Raw genomic sequence first — 13,912 nt, 5'->3', positions numbered from 1 at the left:
TTTGACTCAGTTTTTTTTTATTACAGAGGGCAGCTAGCCCTCTGACCGAACACGCTGAGCTACCGTGCCGGCACCATTCAGCTACCGGGGGCGGACAACAACTGAGTAAGAAGTGCATGTAAAATATGAGCTGTGGTTCCCAGGAATGTTTTGAAAGATGTTATTCTTCCAGAAACCCACTTCCCAGGCCAGAAGAAACAGTTCCTGCCTAATGGAAAGGCCAGTCGTAGATCCGTGTTACTCACAGGCAGTGGCGTACCCTGATGGCCTCCGAGACAGCTGACCGTTGTTACGAGGATCAGGATTGACCACCACAAAGGGTACATTCCGTCGTCGGCACAGCAGTGGGCGCTCGAGGATCTCCCAAGACGCTTTCGTGTACAATGCCATCCCGAATTGGTCTCCCCAAAGCAGAGTTAATTTGTAAATAATAGTGAAGTAAAGACAGTCAAAACAGTCAATGCCGTCACTGCGCGATAGCGATGGATATGTTACCGATGATGGTGCCACTAAAGCGGAGTTATTAAATACAGTTTTCCGTAATTCCTTCACGAAAGAAGATGAAGTAAATATTCAAGAATTCAAAACCAGAACAGCTGTTAGCATGAGTGACACAGAAGTAGACATTTAGGTGTTGCGAAAATACTCAAATCACTTCCGGTCCAGATCGTCGAGCAGAACGGAAGTGATACCTGGTGTTCCCCAAGGTAGTGTCATAGGCTCTCTCCTGTTCCTGATTTACATAAATGATCTAGGTGATAATCTGAGCAGCCCCCTTAGATTGTTTTACCGTCCAGTAAAATCGGCAGACGATCAACAATTGGAAAATGATCTAGAGAGAATTTCTGTATGGTGCGAAAAGTGGCAATTGGCATTAAACAAAGAAAAGTGCAAGGTCATCCACATGGGTACTAAAAATGCTGATGAATTTTGGGTATAGGATAAATCGTACAATCTAAGAGCTGTCAATTCGACTAAATACCTAGGAATTACAATTACGAAAATTGCAAAGACCACAAAGATAATGTTGTGGGGAAGGCGAAACAAACACTGCGCTATGATGGCAGAACGCTTACAAGATGCGACAAATCCACTAAAGAGACAGCCTACATTACACTTGTCCGCCCTTTGCTGGTACATTGCAGGGCGGTGTGGGATCCTTACCAGGTACGATTGACGGAGGACATCGAACAAGTCCAAAGAAGGGCAGCCCGTTTCGTGTTATCGCGCAATAGGGGTGAGAGTGTCACTGATATGATACGCGAGTTGGGGTGGCAGTCACTGAAACAAAGGCGGGTTTTTTTTTCGCGGCGAGATCTTTTTACGAAATTTCTATCACCAACTTTCTCTTCCGAATGTAAAAATACTTTTTGACACCCACCTACGTAGGGCGAAATGGTCATCATAATACAATAAGAGAAATCAGATCTCGAACGGAAAGATTTAGGTGCTCTTTTTTCCCACACACCATTCGAGAGTGGAATGGTAGAGAAGTAGTATGAAAATGGTTCGATGAACCCTCTGCCAGGCACGTAAGTGTGAATTGCAGAGTAACCATGTAGATGTAGACTGTAGTAAGTCTAATGGTGAAAAAGAAAAGTAAGAAGTCGGTAATCTAAAGAGGAAGTACATTGATCTTATGGTAATTCAAGTTGATGTATCGAATGAAGTAGAAAATTAAACGAAAGTTAACATGTTTGACACATCAAGCTAGTACAGTCAACAAAATTCCTCTGGGTTTAAGGCCGCATTGTCAACTATAAAATTCCGGCGTTTCAGCGACCATTGCAAGACGCCTTCCTATGGGTGAATTGCTACATACTGAATGAGCACCAGTTTGGTACCATTTACATGATTGTGAAGAGATGCTAGAAGGACACGCAAACCACGGAGGTAACAGTGAAGTAGTAGGCTTAACGTATTCTCGCATCAGGTTGGTTAGAACCCACATACGGGACTGCACGTTTTCCCCGCCGCAAGCTGTATTGGCCGGACAACGCCGGTGAGCGCGCCGCCGGCTGCAGAGTGTTGGGAAAGGGGAGAACCCTTTATCTGGCCAGTCGAACACGACAGGGAGATAAGAGGCCGGCACAGATTGCAAGGAGGCTATTCGGCCGGGGGCTCGTGGTGACGCAAGCACACAGGCGGCGCACTTGCGGGGTTGGCGCTCTTAACCTCGCCTCGCCGATTCGCCAGTCGCGATTTCACGAACCGCCGTCTCCGTCCGCGCTGGAGCGTGTAGAAGGCCATTAGCTGGAGCGCGCTTGGCTGGGAATTGCCCAAGGCACCCGCGGGCTGGCGAGGTACTCACCGCTCAACTAGGACGATGGGTCTCGCTGCACATCTGCGATATCACCTCAACCTGAAACACAGAACCAAAGCCGGCTCTAGTGAGCTGCAACAACAGCAATCATTACAATTACATTACACTGAACAAATAGTAAAAGAAAGAAAGTTAGTTAGCTGTTCCATAGATCATATGAACGATTCTCTCATCGAAATAATGTGGGACGTGTTATTTTACAGCATACGAGGTGTGGCTAGAAAAAAACCGGACTAGTACTGGTGAAACAATAAAACGAATGCCATAAGGCTGAAAGTCGCGTGGCCTGTCACGTGACTCGCTCCGCCTACTGCTCGAGTTTCATCTGCCTCCTGCACTCAGTCTGCCCGTGGCGTCTGTTTTAAGTAGTTGACGTTTTGTCTGTGCGTCGGAAAATGTTGAGTGTACAGAAAGAACAGCGTGTTAACATCAAATTTTGTTTCAAACTAGGAAAATCTGCAAGTGAAACGTTTGTAATGTTACAACAAGTGTACGGCGATGATTGTTTATCGCGAACACAAGTGTTTGCGTGGTTTAAACGATTTAAAGATGGCCGCGAAGACACCAGTGATGACACTCGCACTGGCAGACCATTGTCAGCAAAAACTGATGCAAACATTGAAAAATCGGTAAACTTGTTCGACAAGATCGCCGTTTAACAATCAGAGCAGTGTCTGAGTTAACAGGAGTTGACAAGGAAAGTGTCGAACAAGTTTACCGATTTTTTCAATGTTTGCATCAGTTTTTGCTGACAATGGTCTGCCAGTGCGAGTGTCATCACTGGTGTCTTCGCGGCCATCTTTAAATCGTTTAAACCACTCAAACACTTGTGTTCGCGATAAACAATCATCGCCGTACACTTGTTGTAACATTACAAACGTTTCACTTGCAGATTTTCCTAGTTTGAAACAAAATTTGATGTTAACACGCTGTTCTTTCTGTACACTCAACATTTTCCGACGCACAGACAAAACGTCAACTACTTAAAACAGACGCCACGGGCAGACTGAGTGCAGGAGGCAGATGAAACTCGAGCAGTAGGCGGAGCGAGTCACGTGACAGGCCACGCGACTTTCAGCCTTATGGCATTCGTTTTATTGTTTCACCAGTACTAGTCCGGTTTTTTCTAGCCACACCTCGTATGTACAGCTGATTAGCGTTAACGTTAATGGAAACATTTTAGTTCCACTCATGCAACTACACATAATCGTCCTTTTTTTTTACTGTCTACCAGTTATTAAATAGAAATTCGTCAATGAGTTCTCCAGGAGAAATGATTTTAAATTAGATTTAAGACTTGCGTTGCTACTTGTCAGAAACTTCATGTTGATGGGCAAATTATCAAATATTTTTGTTGCTGCGTATCAAAATTCTTCCCGAGTCACTGACAGCTTTAACTATGAGTAACGAAGGTCATTTTTCCCCCTCTAGTGTCGTAGGCATGGGCACCATTGTTCGTCTCAAATTGTGATGGATTACTTATGACGAATTCCATTAGCGAATGTATCTATTGTGATGGAGTAGTAAAAATGCATAGTTCCACGGAGATGTGCCTACGTGACATCCGCGGATGAACAGCACGTACCAGAACATTATGACCAGCTACCTAAAAGCCGGTATGTCCACCTTGGGCACGGATAACAGTGGCGACGAGTCGTGGCATGGAAGCAATGAAGCCTTGATAGAAGGGAGTTGGCACCACATCTGCATACACAAGTCACCCAATTCCCGTAAATTCAGGGAAACGGGAGGCGTGGGGGGGCGGGGGGGGGGGGGGCGGGCGTGAGCTCTGACGCCACTTTGAATCACATCCCATATGTGTACGATCCAGTTCAGATCTGGCGAGTTGGAGGACCGGTACATCAATTAGAACTCGCCACTGGGTTCCTCGAACCACTTCATTACAATCCAGACTTGTGATATACCGCACTAACTTGTTGAAAGTCGAAAAATACCACTACCGTCGGGAAGCCTGATCGTCATGAAGAGATGTACATGGTCTGCAATCAGTGTATGACACTCCTTGACCGTCACGGTGCCTTGCACGAGCTCCACTGGGCCCATAAATGTCCACGTTAATGTTCCCCAGAGCGCAATGGCGCTGCTTCCAGGTTGCCTTCGTCCTGCAGTACAGGTCTCAGGCAGCTGTTCCCCTGGAAGAGGACGGATACGCGCCCTCCCATCGGCATGATCATCGGGAGTCATCACATCATGCAACGCTCTGGCACCACTCCATCGTTCAGTGCAGATGGTCACGTGCCCATTTTAATCGTAGTTGCCGATGCCGTGGTGTTCACAATAGCACACGCATGGGTCGTAGGGTGCAGAATTCCATCATCATTGTGAGTGTTCTGTGCACTGTCCGATGTTAGTTCCGGCACAATTCTCCATCCTGTTTTACCAGTCTGCCCAGCTTAATACGTCCGACGTCTGTAACGAGGGATGGCCGCCCGACACCACAACCCCTGGACATGGTTTCACCTTGAGTTGGAGAGCCTCGCCACAGAATTCCTCGAACACCCGTCAAGTCGTGCAGTTTCCGTGCCGAACCTCCGGGTTATCACAATCTCCCCTCTGTCAAACTCAGACAGCTGGCGCGTCTCGCCATTGTACACGCGGACTGCACGTTCGCTGACACTACATGCACCGTGCGTGTGCCGGGGTAACAGTCACTCCTCGCTAAGTGACGCTCCTATCGCCTCTACAGGTCATAATGTTCTTGCTGATCAGTGTATTATTCTTACTGCTCGCTTTTTTTTGAAATCAATTCTTTATTTCTAAGTGACGAGTTACCCCAGAAAAATAGTCAGAAGGTTGATACGTTGGTTTCGAAGATTAGCAATTATACGAAGAGGGAATGTAACTGGACTTAATTGTTCGAGAAACTCAGTAATATGCTTCTTCTACTTCAAATTTTCATCAATACGTACACCCAAAAATCTGGAGAATTCTACCCTATTTACTGACTCCTGCTGATGTGCTATATCAATTGTTGGTATGACTATTTGCTGTACAGAACTGAATGTAGACTTTTTTTTCTTCAAAATTTAGGGAGAGTCCATTTTCAAAAGATCCACTTCAGAATTCTTTAGAAAATATCATTTACCAACTCTTCTGTTGCTTTTGACGTAACGGGATTTATTATAACATTAGTATCCTCTGCGAAAAGTATCAATTTTGCTTGTTGAATGTTAAGTAGAAGGTTACCCACATTTAATGAACAGCAGCAGTAACAGCAAAAACGTATCAGATGGTATTCCTATTACGTCCACCCAGACGCCGTAGAAGAGAACTTCTACTTGGTGGCAAGAAATTTTCATCAAATTAGTACGTAATAATTCCACGGCAGAATACTTCGTGTAGCTTTACAAAATCCCCATCTCAGGTGCGACAAGAAAAACTGGTATCTTGCTGCGACCAGTTCTACAATCTTCAAAGAAGACTAAGTGGAAGAATAAAAGACATTGTCAGCTGTTGGAAAGACTTATCATAACACTTGCTTCCTCGAATGCGACATCTTTCAGCAAGAATGAATTCCACGCAAGTGGATGTGTACAAGAAATTAATGATTCGTTTCCTTGCAATATTATAAGACTTCCATTTACAGTGGATAGTGGAGGTGAGTGCGGGAATAATTTACGGAGTGGAGGGAGGTTTGTAGCGGACTTTACGGCGAACTGTAACTTAATTCAGTAGTCTCATTTCAAAGATACATATTGTATTGTACCGTACTGTGTTGTATGGAACTGGGGACCTAGAAACGACGGAGAGGCTTCGTCCTCGCCGTAGTGGTTCACAACCTGACAACAGGCTACAGCAGTCCATTCACCCCAACGCCGCCCCACAACGAACGCAGGTTTATTGTGCGGTTCGGCCCCCAGTGGATTACTCTTACTACCTCTCCTGAATATTGGTGTGACCGGTGCAACTTTCCAGTCTTTGGGTACGGATCTTTCGTCGAACGAACGGTTGTATGTGATCGTTAAGTATGGAGCTAATGCATCAGCATGCTCTGAAAGGAACCTAATTGGTATGCAGTTTGGACCAGAAGACTTGCTTTTTTTAAGTGATTTAAGTTGCTTCACTACTCCTAGGATATTTACTTTTACGTTACTCAGGTTGGCAGCTATTCTTGATTCGAATTCTGGAATATTTACTTATTCTTCTTTTGTGAAGGCATTTCGCACGGCTGTGTTTAGTAACTCTACTTTGGCAGCACTGTCTTCGACAGTATCTCCATTGCTATCGCGCAGAGAAGGCATTGATTGTTTCTTGCCGCTAACATAATTCACGTAAGACCGAATAAATAAATGAAATGGGATGGGAATGGGGAAAAAAGGAGCAGGAGAAGAAGAAGAAGTTATAAGCATCTCGCATTGAAGTCTGCGCTAAATTTCGAGCTTCTGTAAAACGATTGCCAATCTTGGGGGTTTTGCTTCTGTTTAAATTTGGCATGTTTGTTTCGCTGTTTCTGCAACAGTGTTCTGACCCGTTTTGTGTACCTAGGAGGATCGGCTCCGTCGTTTGTTAATTTATTTGGTATAAATCTCTCAATTGCTGCCGATACTATTTCTTTGAATTCAAGCCACATCTAGTCTACACTTATATTATTAATTTGGAAGAAGTGGAAATTGTGTCTCAGGAAGGCGTCAAGTGAATTTTTATCTGCTTTTTTGAATAGTTATATTCATCGTTCATTTTTGGAGGATTTGGGGATTACAGTATTCAGTCTGGCTACGACAACCCTGTGTCCTCCATATTGCGAATCTGGTGTCTCAATTACAGCGGCACCATGCTCAGCAAGTGAACAACAATTAAAATGCGGAAATAATTTTTCCCCCAATCGGAATCAGGCGGAAAGTACTTACGGGAAAATGATAGCGCGTGGTTAGTTCTTCGCCAAATTCTTCGCCAAATGTGGCATATTTGATACGAGCATTTCGGGTTGTTATCATCTGGTAAGAGAACGCAAGAATTTTCAATGTATTTTGCCACAGATTCGGAAGCAGAAGATAACCGAACGTCTGACAAGTTAACGAGTCAGAATATCCTCCGCAGAGTAGAACCGGTTCCCTTTTTCCATGCTCGTCAAGGTTAACGCTGGGCTGGTGAAAGTTTAAATACATCTGCCAAGTTAACAGCGATCTTGTACGACGGGATAAACGGGGAGGCAGAGGGAGAGAGATTAATTAGCAATAAATATGTTAAGAGAGCAGCAGCTTCGATGCTTACTAGATGCCAGATCCCAACACATCATCAAACTATGACCCTTGGCTAAAGATCGATTTACACAGGACGTCGAAGGTCCGGCACTAAACGTAATGGCACCGACAAACAGTAGTGTGCTTACCTTAGATGGAACGTAGAAGTGCCTGACCGTCACACGGCCCTCTACTGAACGGTAAACTGAGGTTATGACGGATCGTCCGTCTTACATAGGGTAATAGAAGTAACAGTCGCTTCCACTGCTACAAAAAAACGTAAGACTGTCGCATCAGCCGGCCGCGGTGGTCTAGCGGATCTGGCGCTGCAGTCCGGAACCGCGGGACTGCTACGGTCGCAGGTTCGAATCCTGCCTCGGGCATGGGTGTGTGTGATGTCCTTAGGTTAGTTAGGTTTAAGTAGTTCTAAGTTCTAGGGGACTTATGACCTAAGATGTTGAGTCCCATAGTGCTCAGAGCCATTTGAACCATTTGAACTGTCGCATCACCCAACATCAAAACATATTATGGCGGTAGTGTAAATGCATCTGCACATCATCAAATACAAAATATATCAAGTGTTAGTTGATGATAACTGGGGGTTGATTGGGGGAGGAGACCAACAGCGAGGTCATCGGATTGGGGAAGGACGGGGAAGGAAGTCGGCCGTCCCCTTTCAAAGGAACCATTCCGGCAGTTGCCTGGAGCGATTTAGGGAAATCACGAAAAACCCATATCAGGTTGGCCGGACCTCCCAAACTCGAGTCCATCTGTTGATTATGATGATGTTTGGTTTGTCCCAATTTTTTACACAGTTCAATTCTTTACACAGTCCAATCGAGCCACTGTCACGGATGATGATGATGAAATGAGAACAACACAAACACTCAATCCCCGGGAGAGACCCAGTGTCAGTGAAGCGCAGTATTCTAAAAATCGGGAACCAGTACGTGAAAGAACATCAGAAACGTAGGAAACAAAAAATCATTAGCAATAATTGTACATTGAACAGCAGTAAAGTCAAATATGAAAACTGTCGACGACCTTGACGAACAGATTACATAGTTACACTGACAACTGAAGATGCTTTGAAATAAAGCGAAACGCGTTTGGTCTAAGTATGGCTTTCGTTACAGTCGCAAAAGAATAAATTTATAAGAAATACATCATGCTTTTTTACCTTGTTCTTTGCATTTAGATTTGTTTCTAGCTGTTAAATAACGTAATAACGTATAAAACAGGTTTCCCTTCATTAGACCTGAGATTTTCAGGGTCGAAAAACTTTTTGTCAAGTTATTGTAAAAGCTGTAATTTTCCGCTTTGAAATGGTTCGTGTCTTTTGTGAGATAACACAGCAAAAATACCAAGGCATTATGCAACCTTCGGAAAGGGTTACGTTACGAAGTAAGCGAAGAATCCTTGACAGTGACGTTCCGTTTCGTTCCGTCTGTGTGAACGCCGTCATTTGAAATGCATTGTGAAATGTTTTAACGTTCCGCTCCGCGACATCTAGAGTTACTCGACCGTAAGTCAGTCAGGCACTATCTGATGAGGTAATGCCAACCGGAAGTTACTAGTTCACGAGCCGATACACATCTAACAGGAACAGCAGGTGACACGCCACGATCCACTCTATCTACCACTTCAGTTACTTACTGTTGTCTGATTGCAGAGTATAGGCTGCTTCGAAAACACGTACATCCGATTTCACAATACTTTACCTTGTACAGGAATGAAGTTTGAAACGTGGGGCAGATTTCATTTTATATATTGAAACTAGAAGATTACCTTGGTGCCAGTTTTAAGCTGCTAGTCCACATGTTGCCAGTAGCGATCTGCCTGGTGAAGCTAGTTCATTAGCACTCTCGTTCAGTGCCCTATGTGCGCCGATAAGACAGCAACAACACGCGCTTTGCGTTCTCCGTTACTTTTCAATAAGTTTAACTCATTTACAACTGTACAGCCTGATTTTCGTTGAGAGTAAGGCATAGGACCTCGTAAGGACCTCGCATTGCACCACTGGATAAGGCCCCCTGCTCTAACGTCTTTTTTGTGCAAACTTGTAGAACACAACACTCCGTACAAGGGTGGACGAACTCCGATGCTGCACAACAATCGAAAACGTGCTCCCAAAAGAACAAATTGAGTTCGTTGCGCGTCCACTGGTGGAAGGGGGACAAATGGAGCAATTGCGAAAGGCAAATGAAAACTTTGACCCTAAACGTAATTGTAAAAACTATTCAAGGTTACTTGTGCATACTTGTAAAAGATATACCCTTGAAATTTTTTTGAAATCCTAGATGAAACTAGGAACAAGCGAGGCAATACTGACCCTACGACTTCTGTTACAAAATAGGTTAAGAAGAAAGCTTTTGACAATGTTGACTGCACTTCATTCTTTGAAATTCTGAAGGTAGCAAGGATAAAATACAAAGAGCGAAAGGCTATATTTAAAAATGTAAAGAAACCAGCCGAGAGTTACAAGACAGGGAAGGAGTGTTTCGAGAACTATGTGAAACACCACGGATGTAGTGTATCCCCGGTGTTATTCTACCAGTACACTGAGCAAGCAGTAAATGAAACCAAAGGAAAATTTAGTGAAGAGATCAAAGTTCAGGGAGAAGAAACAAAAACTTAGAGGTTTGTCGATGACAATGTAATTCTGTCAGAGACGGTAAAGGACCAGGAAGAGCAGTTGAACTTGGACAGCGGCTGGAAAGAGGATGTAAGTTGAATATCAACAAAAGCGAAACAAGGATAACGGAATTCAGTCGAGTGAACTCAGAAGATGCTGAGCAAATTAGATTAAGAAACGAGACATTAAAAGTAGATGTGTTTTGCTATTTGGGCAGGAAAATAATTGATGATGACCGAAGTAGAGAGGTATAAAATGTAGACTAGCGATGGAAAGAAAAGCGTTTCTAAAGAAGAGAAAATTGTACACGTCGAATATAGATCGAAGTGTTACGGGATATTTTCTGTAAGTATTTGTCTTGAGCGTAGCTTTGTATGAAAGTGAAATGTGGACGATGAATAGTTCAGACATGAAGAGAATAAATGTAGTGCTACAGAAGGATGCTGAAGATTGGATGGGAAGACTATGTAAGTAAGAGGAGGTAGTGAACGGAACTGGGAAAGTACAAATTTGTGCCAAAAATGGTTCAAATGGCTCTGAGCACTATGGGACTTAACTTCTGAGGTCATCAGTCCCCTAGAACTTAGAACTACTTAAACCTAACTAACCTAAGGGCATCACACACATCCATGCCCGAGGCAGGATTCGAACCTGCGACCGTAGCGGCCTCGCGGTTCCAGACTGTAGCGCCTAGAACCGCTCGTCCGCTCCGGCCGACCAATTTGTGACACAACTTGACTAAAAATAAAAGCGATCGGCTGACAGGATGCATTCTGAGACATCAAGGAATCACCGGCTCAGTGCTAGAGAGTGTGGGGTATATATTGTAAAGGAAGACCAAGAGACGAAAATAGTTAGCAGGTTCAACAAGTTATTGGCCGAAGTAGTTATTGGAAGATGAAGAGACTTGCACAGGATCGAGTAGCGAGGGGAACTACACTCATGCCCATAAATTAAGGATAACTGCAGAATGTGGTGCCAGACAACGTGGCACTACACAAAACTGGCACATAGGGAACACACACGACACAGATCTGTAAGTCCACGGTATTGGTGGTAAGTTGAGAAAACCGTCCCCAAACACACGTGCTACTAAACGCCATTGTTTCCTGTGCATGTACCCCGACATCAATATGGGATATCATCACCATGCACGCGTACACAGGCCGCACAACGGGTTGTCATACTGTGGATCATGTGGTCGAGCAGCTGCTGGGATATAGCCTCCCATTCCTGCTCCAGTGCCTGCTGGAGCTCCTGAAGTGTCCTAGGGGTTTTAAGACGTGCAGCGATACATCGACCGAGAGAATCCCAGACGTGCTGGAACAGGCAGGACACTCCATTCGCCTGATATCTTCTGTTTCAAGGTACTCCTCCACAATGGCAGCTCAGTGGGGCCGTGCGTTATCATCCATCAGGAGGAAGGTGGGACCCACTGCACCCCTGAAAAGGAGGACATACTGGTGCAAAGTGACGTCCCAATGCGCCTGACTTTTTACAGTTCCTCTGTCAAAGACATGAAGGGGTGTACGTGCACCAATTACACTCCCACCCCACACAATCAAACCACGACCTCCATACAGGTCCCTTTCAAGGACATTAAGGGCTTGCTAAGTGGTTCTTGGTTCACGCCAGATGAAAACACGGCGAGAATCACTGTTCAGACTATATCTGGACTCGTCCGTGAACATAACCTGGGACCACTGTTCCAATGACCATGTACTGTGTTCTTGACACCAGGCTTTACGGGCTCTCCTGTGATCAGGGGTCAGTGGAATGCACCTAGCAGGTCTCCGGGCGAATAAACCATGTCTGTTCAGTCGTCTGTAGACTGTTCCAGTGGCTGCGGTAAGGTCCCGAGCAAGGCTACCTGCAGTACTCCGTGGCCGTCTGCGGGCATTGATGGTGAGATATCGGTCTTCTTGTGGTGCTGTACACTGTGGACGTCCCGTACTGTAGCGCCTGGACACATTTCCTGTCTGCTGAAATCGTTACCATAATCTTGAGATCACACTTCGTGGCACACGGAGGGCCCGTGTTACGACCTGTTTGACCAGCCTCCAGTCGCCCTAGTATACTACCCCTCAAAGTGATCAATATGCGTTCTTTGAGCCATTTTCAACACACAGTCACCATGAGCAAGTGTGAAAACGTCTGCACACTTACTCGCTGCAACGTACTGACATGCACCAACACACCTCTGCGACAACCGCATGTCAAATGCACCGCATGGTGAAAACCCAGGTGATTTAAACTCACAAACCGCCCACCAGAGCGTTGTTTCACCATGTATCAACATTATCCTTCATTTATGAGCATGAGTGTACATCAAACCTGTCTTCGCAATGAAGACAGTAACAACAACACTTTTAAGTTAAAAGCGTACCGCATGTAAGTAAGAGGGGTAGTGAACGGAAGTAGAAGACAGTGTTGCGGATTCGAACAAATCTTTCTAGAACACACTGTAGTTAACACGACGACGTCACTGATTGTGGGCAAGGAAAGAAAGTTGACACGAATTAGAACGCCGAGAGGAGGAAGCTATAATCGAGTTCGTCGCAGAGGAAACGATACGAGCGACGCAATAATTACGCAGTGAAATGAAGCGGAGCGTTCTTATTTACCAGGCGGCTCACGCTGGGAGAAGCTGCTTGCAACTGCGACGCCAGAGTGTGCGGCCGCCTGCCTTCGTTCCCTCAGGACGGCGGCTAACAGCAAGACCAATCGCTCGCTACTGGAGCGGACATCCACCCCTGGTCCCCCGCGTGCTCAGAAGGGGTTCTTTACTGAGGGGTGACGTCACTCCTCATTTCCATGGTCGGTCGTAATTTGGGGAGGTCGCTCACTCCGCCCTGCTTTGCTGTTGAGCCGCCGTGGCGTTTCCCCTCCGAACAATTCACAAATTAATAATCCTATTAAAAATTGAAAACATAGTATTGACGTTGTACAATAATACTTGTTTTATAGCTCATTGTGAACTGGATTTCAGCCAGAACATCACCGAGTAGAATCCACAAAACAAACTTCGGATGTATCAGCCCCAGCACTCGATCCTGCACGAAAGTCATGGCTCTAAGCACCATGGGACTTAACATCTGAGGTCATCAGTCCTCTAGACTTAGAACTACTTAAACCTAACTGACCTAAGGACATCACACACATCCATGCCCGAGGCAGATTCGAACCTACGACCGTAGCAGCAACGCGGTTACAAACTGAAGCGCCTAGAACCGCTCGGCCACAGCTGCCGGCGTGTGAGTCGTAATTCTAATATTACGAACTTCTGAAAGTACAGTTTTTAAACATGCACGCGCAATTGTTGTACGAAAACTCATTTATTCTGACAAAGAGAAGTAGGAAATATCGCACACATATTTTCAATGTAACATTTGAAGATGCCCTTGGCATACCACAGACGTTTTCTGCATTCTATGACCTTTTCTGGGGCATATAGGCCCTATTGCATACAAATAATGTAGAAACTATTAGAATGGCTGATTTGTGTTGTAACGTTTCCAAACTACGTCTATGATGTATAAGAAAATACAATCAGTTGCTTCAGACATTCTTCGAACGAACAAGATGGTACTCTGATCTGATTTTCGTGAAACAGACCCACTGTGCGAACTATAAACACGCCCCTCCCCCATTTGATCGCTTCACAGCCTTCTATACAAAGTGTTACAAAAAGGTACGGCCAAACTTTCAGGAAACATTCCTCACACACACAAAAAAAGAAAATATGTTATGTGG

At 45.0% G+C, this 13,912-nt stretch overlaps 1 protein-coding gene across 3 annotated transcripts in view; it reads right to left on the bottom strand.

The window, feature by feature from the left end:
• The window catches only part of LOC126199359 (protein yippee-like 2), a 671,041-nt gene that overhangs the window by 300,052 nt on the left and 357,077 nt on the right, over window positions 1-13,912 (bottom strand). For all 3 annotated transcript variants that reach the window (XM_049936229.1, XM_049936249.1, XM_049936239.1), the window contains exon 2: window positions 2,312-2,362. The gene's annotated coding sequence lies outside the window, so the exon portion shown is untranslated. The remainder of the gene's footprint in view (window positions 1-2,311; window positions 2,363-13,912) is intronic.

The sequence above is a fragment of the Schistocerca nitens genome, chromosome 1 (assembly GCF_023898315.1).
Source record: "Schistocerca nitens isolate TAMUIC-IGC-003100 chromosome 1, iqSchNite1.1, whole genome shotgun sequence".
NCBI classification, from domain to species: Eukaryota; Metazoa; Arthropoda; class Insecta; order Orthoptera; family Acrididae; genus Schistocerca; species Schistocerca nitens.
Note: the sequence above shows the minus strand (reverse complement) of the source record. Positions and strands in the feature narration are given on the sequence as shown.